The 12,650-nt window shown below is 48.2% G+C and overlaps 1 protein-coding gene and 1 long non-coding RNA gene across 3 annotated transcripts in view; one reads left to right on the forward strand and one right to left on the reverse strand.

The window, feature by feature from the left end:
* Positions 1 to 556, reverse strand: part of Nfyb (nuclear transcription factor Y subunit beta) — a 17,041-nt gene extending 16,485 nt beyond the window's left edge. Inside the window, exon 1 of one of the 2 annotated variants that reach the window (XM_005358229.3) lies at positions 540 to 556. The gene's annotated coding sequence lies outside the window, so the exon portion shown is untranslated. Of the gene's footprint in view, positions 1 to 175; positions 321 to 539 lie in introns of those variants that run through there. The other variant, XM_005358228.2, reaches the window with a different exon arrangement.
* On the forward strand, positions 421 to 12,601 carry LOC113457373. Its single transcript, XR_003377964.1, has 3 exons — positions 421 to 555; positions 8,138 to 8,230; positions 12,164 to 12,601. It is a non-coding gene; the product is annotated as an uncharacterized LOC113457373 (long non-coding RNA).
* Positions 12,602 to 12,650: the final 49 nt, after the last annotated feature.

Here is a 12,650-nt window from a genome sequence, read left to right on the forward strand (position 1 = left end):
ACAGCGGCGGCCTCGCCCAGGAGGCCCGGCCCTCCGGGAGGCTGCGGCCGGAGAGCGGCCCCCCGACCGATGCGGCGTTGGGCGGCGGGGACGGCGCCGGGAGGAGACGGACATTTCATTCGAGCTAAAGTGGAGTCGGTTTAGGAGCGATCATTGGCCGAAGCGAGACACAAACCTCCAATGCAGCCCTGGTTGGCTCCCGTCTCCAATCGGCTGTTTGGTTGGACAGAAAATGGCTGCGAAGGAACCAGTCCCAGCGCGGAGCTCCACTTCCAGGACTTGGCCTCCCCTCCCTCCGCCGCGGGCCGCTTCCCTCTGCGCGACACCCTCCCTCCGCGGCGCCCGCGCCCGAGGCCACGCCCAGACACGCCCCCTCCAGGACACGCCCCGCCCCCAAGCCCGCGAGCCGGCGGAGCGGCGAGTCCGGGAAAAGCGCGCGCCCGCGAGAGCATGGGCGCACCCGGCGGGCTCTTTGGGCGCTCCGTACCTCCCTGCTGCAGGGATCCCGGGGAGCCCGGCGTTCGCACCCGCGTTCTCACCAAGCATCCGCGGCTGGTAGGTGGCGAGCTGGCTCGCTCCGGCCTCTTTTCGCTTTCCTGTTCCTTCTGCCCCACGTGCCAGCGTCTCGCCCGCCTGAGTTCTGCCTGGAGGGGATCGACGCCGGAGCTACCCTTCCGGAATGCCATGGTCACCTCGTGTTTTCTTAGTGTCCCTCCAAGCGTCCTCAGGCACACTGCGTTCCCTCTCGGTCACTGAACATGGCTGTTAGTTTTTCAGGTTTCGTCTTAGCGCACCATCCCCCACCTTCCTCCAAGTTTCAGGTCGGCCAGTCCATCAGACCACTGCCCTGGCCTGAAGTTGCTGCTTTTTTTTTTTTTCTTGCTAGGCCCACTGATTTAGTGGCTTGCTACCCGATGTGCCTGTTTCCCAACCAGTTGAGAGTGGGCTACAGAAACTCATGGCCTCTGCGCAGTCAAGGGCTTCCCGGTCGGCTTCACTGAAACCTGGATCGAATGTCCTTGGCTGCTGTGCTCTTAGGGTGGAGATCCAAACACCCTGTGCGGCCCAGCACTGCAGGACGCCTGCACCCGGAGCTGGGGATCTGTTTACTTTTGTGAACGATGCCTGGCACATTAACTTTATAGCTTTACTTAAGAATCTGTGGGAAAGTATTGTCCTAGGATTTACAAGCATAAGTAAGCAAGAAAATCGAGAGTTCCAGGCCAGCCAGAGCTACACAGCAAGACCGTTTTTAAAAACAGACAATTGTAACAATGAATAAAATCCTGGTGTTGTGCCTTAATGCCTTTAATCCCAGTACTGGGGTGACACATACAGGAAGACTGGACATTACAGGCCGTCTTTGGCTCCTTAGTATGTTCACAGTCAGCCCAGGACTCTATCTCAAAATGGGGGAGGGGGAAAGTATGTGTGGCTATATATTACACATAAGTAAACCAAGCAGTGGTGGCCCACGCCTTTAATCCCAGCACTCGGGAAGCAGAGAGAGATATAGCGTGAGTTTGAGGCTAGCCTGGTATACAGAACGAGTTTCAGGATTACCTGGGCTGATACACAGAGAAACCCTATCTCAAAAAAGCAAACATGTAAGTGTGTGTGCGTAAAAATTACAGAAAGGTTGAGAAAGATGTTGTTTATTTGAGCTCCTCCTATATCGAGAACATATAAATATCTCTCAGGTAAGTAAGAAAGCAAGAAAAAAAAACAAAAGTTGCCTTAGCACAGTTAATAAAAACCCAGAGGGCTGGAGAGATGGCTCAGCGGTTAAGAGCATTGCCTGCTCTTCCAAAGGTCCTGAGTTCAATCCCAGCAACCACATGGTGGCTCACAACCATCTGTAATGAGGCCTGCAGGAAGAATACTGTACACATAATAAAACAAATAAATAAATATTTAAAAAAAATAAAAACCCAGAGACAGATATTGGGGTTCAACCCGAAGGTCCCAGTCACTAGCTTTTATCTTGACCAAAATGATGATCCTGCTTCCAGGAGTCTCAGAATGAACCTGTGTCTGAGGGCTGTTTCTTCCCCTTTTATATTCCTCTCTAGGGCTGGGATTAAAGGCATGCACCACTACCACTGTTTCTCTGGCAAACTAGTGTGGCTACTGGGATTAAAGGTGTGTGCCACCACGGCCTGGTCTGTAAGGCTAACCGGGGTGGCTGTTCTACTCTCTGATCTTCAGGCACACTTTATTTGTTAAAATACAAATGAAATATTACTGCAGGTTGCTAAGTTAGTCATTCCAAGAGGAGTAGGAGGCACTAGCTGTGATCTGATGGACTACCTGACTTGAATTTCAGGACCCCTTCTTACTGGCTAGATTTACTCCTCTGTTATTTCTGTATAACAGAAATAATACTAACTACTAGGATCAGTTGCAGTTTATACATACAGAGACCCAAAATGTACCATCCGTACTACTACGTGTACTATGGTACTACACATGTAGTTAGGAGCCTGCACTACAGGACCATTCGTGAGCCGGGCAAGAGCCTGGAGAACGAAACACACAAAGACACACAGACAGAGACACGGGTCATCCTTGAAACAGGAATGCCCCCTTTATTGTGTACTAGAGCGGCTTATATATGGATCCTTAACTGATGATTAACTGCCAGGCCCCAGCCAAACCCACCAGAAGCCACTCCCCTGCCATCAGGAGCTCCTGAGGGTCTCGTGCTCAGAGCAGCTGCAAACACGGGAAATCAAGTTGCTTAGAGGAAAATCAGGGTCTGAGGTCAACAGCCCCCAATACCAAAAAAAGTTAATTCTAAGATTTTTGTTTGGTCAGTTTATTTTGGGGGATGTTTCAGTGTAGTCCAAGCTGACCTTAAACACAAGATCCCCTGGCCCTGGCCCTGGCCCTGGCCCTGGCCCTGGCCCTGGCCCTGGCCCTGGCCCTGGCCCTGAGTAACTGAGACTATAGAGTGAACAGACTGATAGATAGAAAAGGATTCATGTAGATATTCATATATATATATATGGATCTTTTGAATCCCACATATATACATTTGTATGTGATAAAATAAATTCCATATAGACATATAGGATTTTCTAGAATGGATTACAGGCTGTGGTTCAGCTAATCCGACAATGGCTTGCTCTGTACGGAAGGGCCACAAATCCAGTTCAGCCCACAAGGCTGGATGCCTGAGCTCATCTTCAGTGCACACTGGAATCCTGAAGAAGCAGGCTCTGATGCCAGCCAAGGAATGGACTTGCTAGCAAGATTGAGGGCAAGCAGGCAAAAAGCAAGCTTCCTTCTTCCCTGTCCTTTACGTAGGCCGCCAGCAGAAAACCTGACCCATATTTAAAGTGGGTCTTCCCACCTCAGAAGATCCAGATTTGGGGTGGGTCTTCCCACTTCAAATGAGCCAATCAAGAAAAATCCCTCACGGGTGTGCCCAGACACTTGCGATTTACTTACTTCCAGATATGGTCAAGTTGAATAGCCACCACAGCGTCCTTCATAGTATGTTCTCTGTTTCAAACCCCAATTCTAGTCGGGTGGTGGTGGCACACACCTTTAATACCACCAGCACTCAGAAGGCAGAGGCAGGCGGATCTCCATGAGTTCGAGGCCAGCCTGGTAGAGCTAGTTCCAGGACAGGCTTCAAAAGCTGGAACTTTAGCAAAAGCTGGGTCCTGCTGCCTGGGAGTGAGGTTGGAGAATCCCCCCCCCCCATTTCCCCCCAGCCTTAGGCCGAGCACAGCCCAGCTGAGAGCTGAGGTTAGGACCCTCTTAATAAACCCAGAGCCACGGCCACATGCAAAGTATTCCCCACAGAGACTGAGACAGTGTTCGCTGTTTTCCCACAGTTAGGGATGACTTGCTACACAGCACTAAATAATCAGCACAAGCTAATGACCTAACAATTTGAAATGGCTGCATTGGTATGGCATGAACCAAAATAGCGTGCTACCGACTAAAAGTGCTTGTAAGAATTTTTTTTGGGGGGGGGGCTCACTTTGTAGCTTAATTTGGCCTCAATATGGAGATCCCCCAGCCCTATCTTCCTAAGCACGAGGATTACAGTTGTACACACAACACCAAACCCAACATTTGCTTTCATGCTTACTAATTTGTATGTGTGTAATGTTCCCCTGCCGTGGCATGTGGGTGGAGGTCAGAGGTCAGTTCCTCCTTCTGGCATGTGGATTCCAAGGCTCAAACTGCCTTTAGCCCATGAACTCCCCTCGCTGGCCACGAGCTGTTTCCTAACGGAGGGACTGTCTTAGTCCAGCCTGCTGTCACCCATCTCTGAGATTCAGTAACTCACAGTGAACAGAGTGACTGGCTCATCGCTCTGGAGGCTGGGGAGTCTGGAATCAAAGGATATATGTTGCATCTGGGGGCATCTGGGAAGCACCTTCCTTTATCTCAGGGCCCACAAGTGTGTGTGGGGGGGGGGGTGAGGGAGGATGGAGAAAAAGGAGAGACACAGAGACACGTTTCTAATGAGCTCATTCTGGAGATGATCACATTAGCATTTGTGAGAACAGACCCCAGGACCCTATTCACCTCTTAAAGACTGTTGCTCTTAGCCCTGTGGTGCTGGGGATTAAGTTCTGACGCCTGAACTTTAGGGACCACTTTTAAGCCAAAGCAATGGAGTTAGGGATGGAGAGGGGGGGGGGTGCTTGGGCTGGTGTTACACTTTAGTGATAGAACACTCTAGCCCAAAAGGGAACAGTGAACAACAATGACATTTATGCTTGGATCACCGGCTTGGTAGCTGGCGGACAGAATCTGGAATCTGGATTAGGGTTTAGATTGGAATCCTCCTGCCGCCCTCTGCCACCTGAGTACTCTGGGGTCCACAGGCTACACAGAAAACCCATGCCACTCAAAATCCCTCCCCACTGCTTCTGGGGCATCTCTCTGTCTCTCCCAGATGCCCCCTGAGGCTCTATGATGACGGTCCGTCAATTAGTAGCTAACTCAGCCTCCTGACCCAAGGTTAATTTTATTAATTAATGTGAATGCAAACTCGGGGTTCACAGCGTGATCTAATCTCCCCCAACACTTTACAGCGAAGTTCCCTTTTCATTCTGAAATATTGTACTCACGGGAAAGGCCTTAAACATCCAAGGTAGTGCCATTAAACATCCCAGGTGTGTCACGGTACCTGAAGTGTGTTTAGAGGCCTCCAGTTCCTGCCGCAATTCTCTCTGAATCTCCTCCCCGTTTAGAGGCCTCCAGTTCCTGCCGCAATTCTCTCTGAATCTCCTCCCCACCAGGTTCAGCTTGCCTCGGCAACCCCTCCCTTCTAGAGCCGTTCCCTGGAGTCCTTATTAAAGTTTACTGCTCTCTTGTTCCTTCCCTGGGGGCACCGCTAATCCACAGCGTTAATTAGCAGGAAGCACGTCAATTACTTCCGGAACTGGTTAAGCTAGGTGATCCCTACTGGATGGCACGGTTCTGCTGGGGTAGATTATTTTAATAAAGGTTACACCGCCTAAGCACTCAGCTATTCTTAGTTTTAACAACCTCTTCGGTCATAACCGTCTCAATGACGGTAACGAACGACTAGCGGTTTTGAGTTGTCGTCCCGTGAGCCGGCACCACTCTACCCCGGCTGTTGCCTAAGGCTTCACAGCAACCGGGCAGAGGGGGTGAAGAAGTCCCGTTTGCAGGAATAGAGGCAGGTTTTTATTATTCATGCAACAAATACGTTTCTGTTTCTTAGGTCTGATGTAAACTGTGACCCCCATCTGCCTGTTTGTATATCCTTGCCTTGCTCCTTCCCTTGTGTTTAACTGTGTCTAACAGCCAACTCTTTGGCTCCTGTGAACACCTTCTCTCACCTATAAAAGGGATTTCAAAAGGCCAGCAAGGGTTGCTCTCTCAAATCCTGACTTATGGGGAGACAGCCAACTGGCCAGTCCTGGGTGCACCCCCAAATACAGTTTGCTTTAATCATACAATCATGAACTTGGTCTTTTCTCCTTGAGAACCTCTGGTTTGACTTCGCCTACTTCTGTCCCCAGGGATGGGACTGATGGCACAGGCTTGAACTTAAGCTCTGAAAAAATTTAGGGAGAGCGGTGGAACTTTAAAAAGCAGGGCCCAGGATAGGAAGTGAGTCCCTGGTGGAATCTGAAGGCATGGGGGCTCTGAGCCGTTCCTGCTCCTCTTCTTTGCTTCCTGGCGGCTGTGATGTGAGTGGCTGTCCCCCATCTTAAGCTTCCTCTATGGTGCTCCTGCCTTGCTGTGAGCCGGAACTTAACAGAGCCAGGAGAGCGTTGACTGAAGCCTCCGAAACTCCTAGCCAAATAAGCGAATCCTCCCCGAAGGTGCCTCAGACACTGTCAGTGACGGCAAAGCTGAGGCACACCGCCTCCAGAAAACAACCTTGATCTCCAATCCACTAAATTACATCCATTTTTTTAACCTCTGTTCACCTCTTTGAACTATAATTTTAAACTATTTATTTTTAAAGACATATTTATTATGTATATATATTCTGCCTGAATGTATGCCTGCCTGCAGGCCAGAAGAGGGCATCAGATCTCATTACAGAGGGTTGTGAGCCGCCACGTGGTTGCTGGGAATTGAACGCAGGTCCTCTGGAAGAGCAACCAGTGCTCTTAACCACTGAGCCATCTCTCCAGCCCCTGTTTATTTATTTTTACAATTTGGTTATGTTTTGTTTTTCAAGACAGGGTCTCTATGTTGCCTGGCTGTCCTGGAACTCCCTATGTAGACCAAACTGACCTCAACTCACAGAGATCCACTTGCCTCTGCCTTCTGAGTGCTGGTTTTAAAGACATACACCACCATGCCCGGCTCTTTTTGTTAGTTTTCGAGACAGTCTAGAGCAGCCTAGGCACATTTCAGTACCCCAAGATGATGTTGAACTTTTTCCACCTCCCAAAGTCTGAGTTACAGGCATGTGCCACCATGCCTGGTTGGGATTGTAAATTTTGTTGAAACAGACCAAAAAAAATGTTTATTTTTCTATTTTTCTATGCTCCCTCCCCTTTGCATGCTCCCCCATGCCTAGGAGGGCTCCTGGATCAGAAATGAATAAAAATTTCCCAAACGAATGAGCTATTGAATAAATGACCCGTCCTCCCTCTAACTTCTCCACCTCCATCAGGCACTTACAGAAAATTGGCCAGCTTGGTTCTGTTACTCCCGCCCATTTCTAGGACCCTCACACTCCACCACCTCGCGGTCAGAGGTCCCTCCCACCAGGTTGCCTTTGGGGTGATGGTAAGTTCAACTGAAAAAAACACAAAGGGTAAAAAAATACAGTCGCAATGACATCACAGGGCTGACAGACTCTTGTGCTCAGAGTGTGGCACATGGAGCCTCTCTCTGAAAAGTGCCCCGGTTCCCTGAGGAATCCCAGGGTCTGCGGGCCTGCAGTGAAGGGCCCTCTGCACCTTGCCTCTTCTGAGTGGCCATAACCGCTGCTTTAATGACACCCCTGAAACAGCACTTTCTTTGCTAGGAAAGCTCCCCCTCAGTACTTAAGGACACAAACTCCTGGCTTTTACCAGTGTCTTAGTTGGGGTTTCTATTGCTGTGAAGAGACACCATGACCATGGCAACTCTTATAAAGGGAAACACTTGATTGTGGTGGCTTACAGTTCAGAGGTTCAGCCCGTGATCATCATGGTGAGGCACGGCACATGCAGGCAGACGTGGTGCGGGAGAGGCAGCTGAGAGTTCCACATCCTGCAGGCATCAGGAAGTTAACTGAGGTCAGGGTGGTCCTGTGAGCATCGGAGACATCAAAGCCAACCCCCACAGTGACACACTTCCTCCAACAAGGTCACACCTACTCTGATAGGCCACACCTCCTAAGACTGCCACTCTCCAGAAGTCCGTGTGTAGAGCCCACAGGTCTACCCCTCCTCCCAGAGTTCATATTGGGGACAACTTGCAGTTTCTAGCAAAACATCTGGTTTGTTCCTGTGCTCCCTCTGCCCACCCTGGGGGTTAGCTTATAGTGTCTTGAACCTGGTAATTTCCCACCTGCCTGGAGGATTTCCACTGTGCAGCAGTTAGGAATAGAAGGTTTTCTCTAAGCTTGAATAAACGGCATTCAGTATTCCCTCTTCTCGAATGACCCATGTCTCTTGTGTTCCTTAATCTCCAGCCCCTTGCCCGGCTCCTGAACCATCCTGAAGCACAGGTGCTACATCCACGGAGGCCATTTTCATCCAAACCACCACAGTGGCACTATTGAGAGGTGAGTAGATCATGAAGATACCCAACTTCATCAATGGTTTAAGCTGGTGATGAGGTCATAGCTAAATGGATTATTAAGAGTTGGGTAGCTCATCAACATCCCATCTTGGATGAGAGGGGGCTGCCCCACCCTGCGGAGCTATTGGCAGTTAGTGGCTGCTGAGGAAGGAAGACCCTTTCCTTCTGAGGTGTAGCCGGTTGTGAGTTTCCCACGGTCTAGTGAATGACTCCCCACCCATGCAAGTAATTAACCCCAGTGGGCCACAAAACAAATGGAATACGCATGACAATAAAAAGGAAACTTGGGTAAAAGGAGCTCATTGGGACTAGAAAGGAGAGGTGGTGCGAAACTGACCACGTACATTGCATACATGTAGGCAATTGTCAAGGAACAGGGGAAAGACACGGACTTACTTGTAAGAAGTGCGTCACTTAGGATCAACATTGGTTCACGGCCTCTTTCTCTGTCCCTGGTCGTCATGAAGTTAGCAACGTAGCTGCAGACACTGATGTTTTCAACATGCCTTGTTGTGAGGAGGTCGCTTGTTGGTTCCTGGCTGCTCAGCCCTGAAATAATCACACAGAAGCTATATTATTTAAATCACTGTTTGGCCCATTAGCTCTAGCTTCTTATTGGCTAACCCTTACATCTTAATTTAACCCATATCCATTAATCTGTGTATCACCACGAGATCATGGCCTACCAGTAAAGTTTCAACACATCTACCTCCGGTGGCGGATCCATGGCATTTCTCTGACTCCACCCTTCTTCCTCCCAGCATTCAGCTCTGTTTTCCCTCCCTACCTAAGTTCTTCCCTATCAACAGACCAAGGCAGGTTTTTTTAAATTTATTTATGGTAATGACAGCGCACAGAGGGGACTCTCACATCACCTCCCCTTTTCTGTTTAAATAAAAAAGGTTTTAACTTTAACGTAGAAAAATTACATATAACAAAACAGTTATCAAGCAAGAATTATAGTTACAATATTTATATCTACTTTATCTTTTATCATAACTAAGGAAAACTATAACTATCAATTCTTCAACTCAATCAAAGACTCCAGAAGGCTATAATATTATCTAAGTAAACAGGAAATGCATTGTAAGCAACTTCTAAAACTCTAGAATTGACAGAGACATCTCATTGCCTGGGACAGTCACCCAAAGTTCTTCTGTAATGTTGTGGTATCCATCTTCAACCTATTGGATCATAGAATTTAATAGACTTTTCCATGAAGCAGGAAATTTCAAAGACAGTTCTGCCTATATTGGCAGTTTGCCAGTCACTTTCTTCTGTGTCCTGCAGAATGTTTGGCAGACTACTTCATGAAGCAGGAAACCCAAAGGACCATCTCACCTTTAGGCAAGTTCAGCAGTCATTTCTCTGTGGGTCCTGCATGTCCAGCTTTTACAGCATACCATGAAGCAGTCTAGACAAAAGCAGTTTCTTCCCAAATGACTAGCAAACTCCATAAGGAGCCTCTTCGATGCCTATCTTTCTCTCTCTTAAAGTAGATTGGTGCTACCAGGAGCAGATGTGTCTCACTGTCATGAAAAGTCCCAAATTCATAAAACATTTTAAATTCCATATTCTGTAGTCTTTGAAAGGTTTGAGGAATACCTATCTATCCAAAATACATCTCCGTATATTTAGAAAATCTAACTAACATGACGATAAGCTTGGCTATTATAGATTATTATCTATTAATCTATATTTCTTAATTATACATTGTATTTTAAAGGAGCTGTACAAACACAATACCTTAATCAAGAGCAGAAATATAGATATAACAAAACTGACCTTAAATTTGTATCAATAAACCAAGATCCATACCAATGCAAATCTCTATAGCATATCCCCGTCTAAATGTAAACAAACATTTAAAGACAATATTTGGAAATATTGGCATAGTTATCTCCATACTGCTTCCTGCTTTTTGTTGGGTGAAGTAATTTTGGGGGGTGTTCATGGCAGCCATCAAACCACATTAATCTTGCTGTGCTCAACCGCTCAACATCTTGTCATAGTTGGTTATGGCACTTGTTTTTTTTTTTTTTTTTTTGGTTTTTTGAGATAGGGTTTCTCTGTGGCTTTGGAGCCTATCCTGGAACTAGCTCTGTAGACCAGGCTGGTCTCAAACTCACAGAGATCCGCCTGCCTCTGCCTCCCAAGTGCTGGGATTAAAGGCGTGCGCCACCACCGCCCGGCTGGTTATGGCACTTGTATTCTCACCGCAATGCTGTCTCTAAGTTAAACATCTTAAGCTTTTGAGAATTCCACTTGTCATTCAGTTGGTTTCCGCCATTCTAACCACACAGCCCTAGTGAGCCCAGTTATCCAAAATTCATATTATATGTGAAATTGACACAAGCTTTCCTATCATAGTACCTGACGTCCCCCAGTCAAGATAATCCGCTCAGAAGAGCGGGTTTGGGCCACACATGATCCATCCATCCTTCTTGTTTTTGGTTTGTTTTATTTTGAGAAAGGTTGTCCAGGTTAGCCTCAAGCTCACTGTGCAGGTAGGGATGCCCTTGAACTTGTGAATCCCTTGCTTATATCCCCTGGGTGTGGGGATTACAGGCCTGAGCTGCCACATCCAGTTTAAGTGGTGCTGAGGTCAACTAAGGGTTTCGTGAATGTTAGGTGTCATGGTTTTAATAGGAATGGCCCCCATAGACTCACAGATATTGAATGCGTGGCCCACAGCTAGGGGCACTATGAAGAGGTGTGGTCTCGTTGGAGGAAGTGTGTCGCCGTGGGGGAGGGCTTTGAGGTCTTCCATGCTCAAACTACACTCAGTGTGGGACACAGTCTCCTGCTGCCTACAGATCAAGAATAGCTGCCATTCCCCATGAAGCAAGGGCTCCACATTACAAGGGAGGAGATGGGCAAAGCCAACATCTAGTTAATGACAGACTTTTCAACTCAGGTCTGCCGGGTGGCCAAGCTTCATCTCCATTCACTGGGGCTAGAATAAGTTCTTGTCACAAAAGCCAAACCTCCCTTTAACATATTTTCCGGAAAATATTTGAAATCAAAATGGCTGGAATTGGAAACCTATCTCTTGGTTCCTTGGTTACGTAAGCCTCCGTCCTGAGATTTCCATAGGAACTAACTGTGTAATGACTGACTCATTCCTTCCTGGAACTCCAAAAGAGGTTCGGGCTGCTCCTCTGCCAGAAACAGGCCTTGGGACAGACCCATTCCAGAAGAGATACAGCAAACATTTATCCGATGGCTGGAGGGATGGCTCGGCAGTTAAGAGCACTGGCCGCTCTTCCAGAAGATCTGGGTTCAATCCCAAACACCCACAACTGTGTGTAACTCTCCTTCCAGAGGATCTGACACCCCCACACAGACACTCATACAGGCAAAACACCTATACCATAAAATAAAGATCATTTTTAAAAAATGTATCAGTGGCTGGGACTGTAACTCCATGGTACAGTGCCTGCCTTGAAGACCCTCTGGTTGATCCCCAGCACCGGGAAAAAGAAAATGTCTATCTGAACACAAAGTGATAAAAGAAAGTCTCAAGGATCCTCTTCCAGGCCTTGGCAGACTGCCCGTTTCTGTGTCTACAGTGTTGCTTTGGCACCGCCATCATGGACTGTGTACTATTTATGGCGTCTGCCTGCTGTGGAAGCACCAGCAGGGCGGGATGGAAGGTGGAGACTGCTCCCCGGTTGTCTCTTTAAGGAAGCCTGTGACCTCGGCCAAGGGCAGAGCTTAAAGGACTTGGGAGTCGCACACCAGTTTTTGGGCGGCTGCACGGGGAAGCCCTTCCAAGCCCATCAGAGAACATTCTGGTCCTCTGCAATCAGCCTTATCCTGAGCTCCATCAGCAGGGCAGCTCATTTTCCACCCTGCTGTCCCCATCCTGCTCTACCGCTCTTCATTTTTAAAAATCTCATTTTTGGCTTTCTAGGTGCCCAGCCCAGACCATCGATACCGTCTCTATCCCCCTCCCCGCCCCCTCGCAGCGCGTAGACACCTCGGCAACTCGCCCTGTTCCCACCAACTTCTACCGCGGGTTCGGCCGGCAGAGGCAGTAACTCAGCCAGGCTGATGATGGGAAGAAACCAAGATGGGGGTGTTGGCTTGCCTGGCTCCTGTTCCCCTGGCACACCACCTCCCGCTACCAAAGGCCATGTCAGGCCTCCTTCCTTCTACCGTGACCCATGTTCTCTCCAGGTGTTCCAGAGGCTAATGGTTTCCTGCCGTTTCTAACGTTCCTTCTAAAGGATCCGACTCTGCTTCCTAAACCCTGATCACACTTTGTACATGCTCACTGTATATAAATTGTTAATGGCAAGAAACTGCCCTGAATGTAGGACCTTAAAAAGCATTTATAATCAAATGTCTTTTAGCAGCTCTTGCTCCTTCCTCAGCCATCAAACGATTTTTTTTTTTTT

The sequence above is a fragment of the Microtus ochrogaster genome, chromosome 24, assembly GCF_000317375.1.
Source record: "Microtus ochrogaster isolate Prairie Vole_2 chromosome 24, MicOch1.0, whole genome shotgun sequence".
Classification (NCBI taxonomy): Eukaryota; Metazoa; Chordata; class Mammalia; order Rodentia; family Cricetidae; genus Microtus; species Microtus ochrogaster.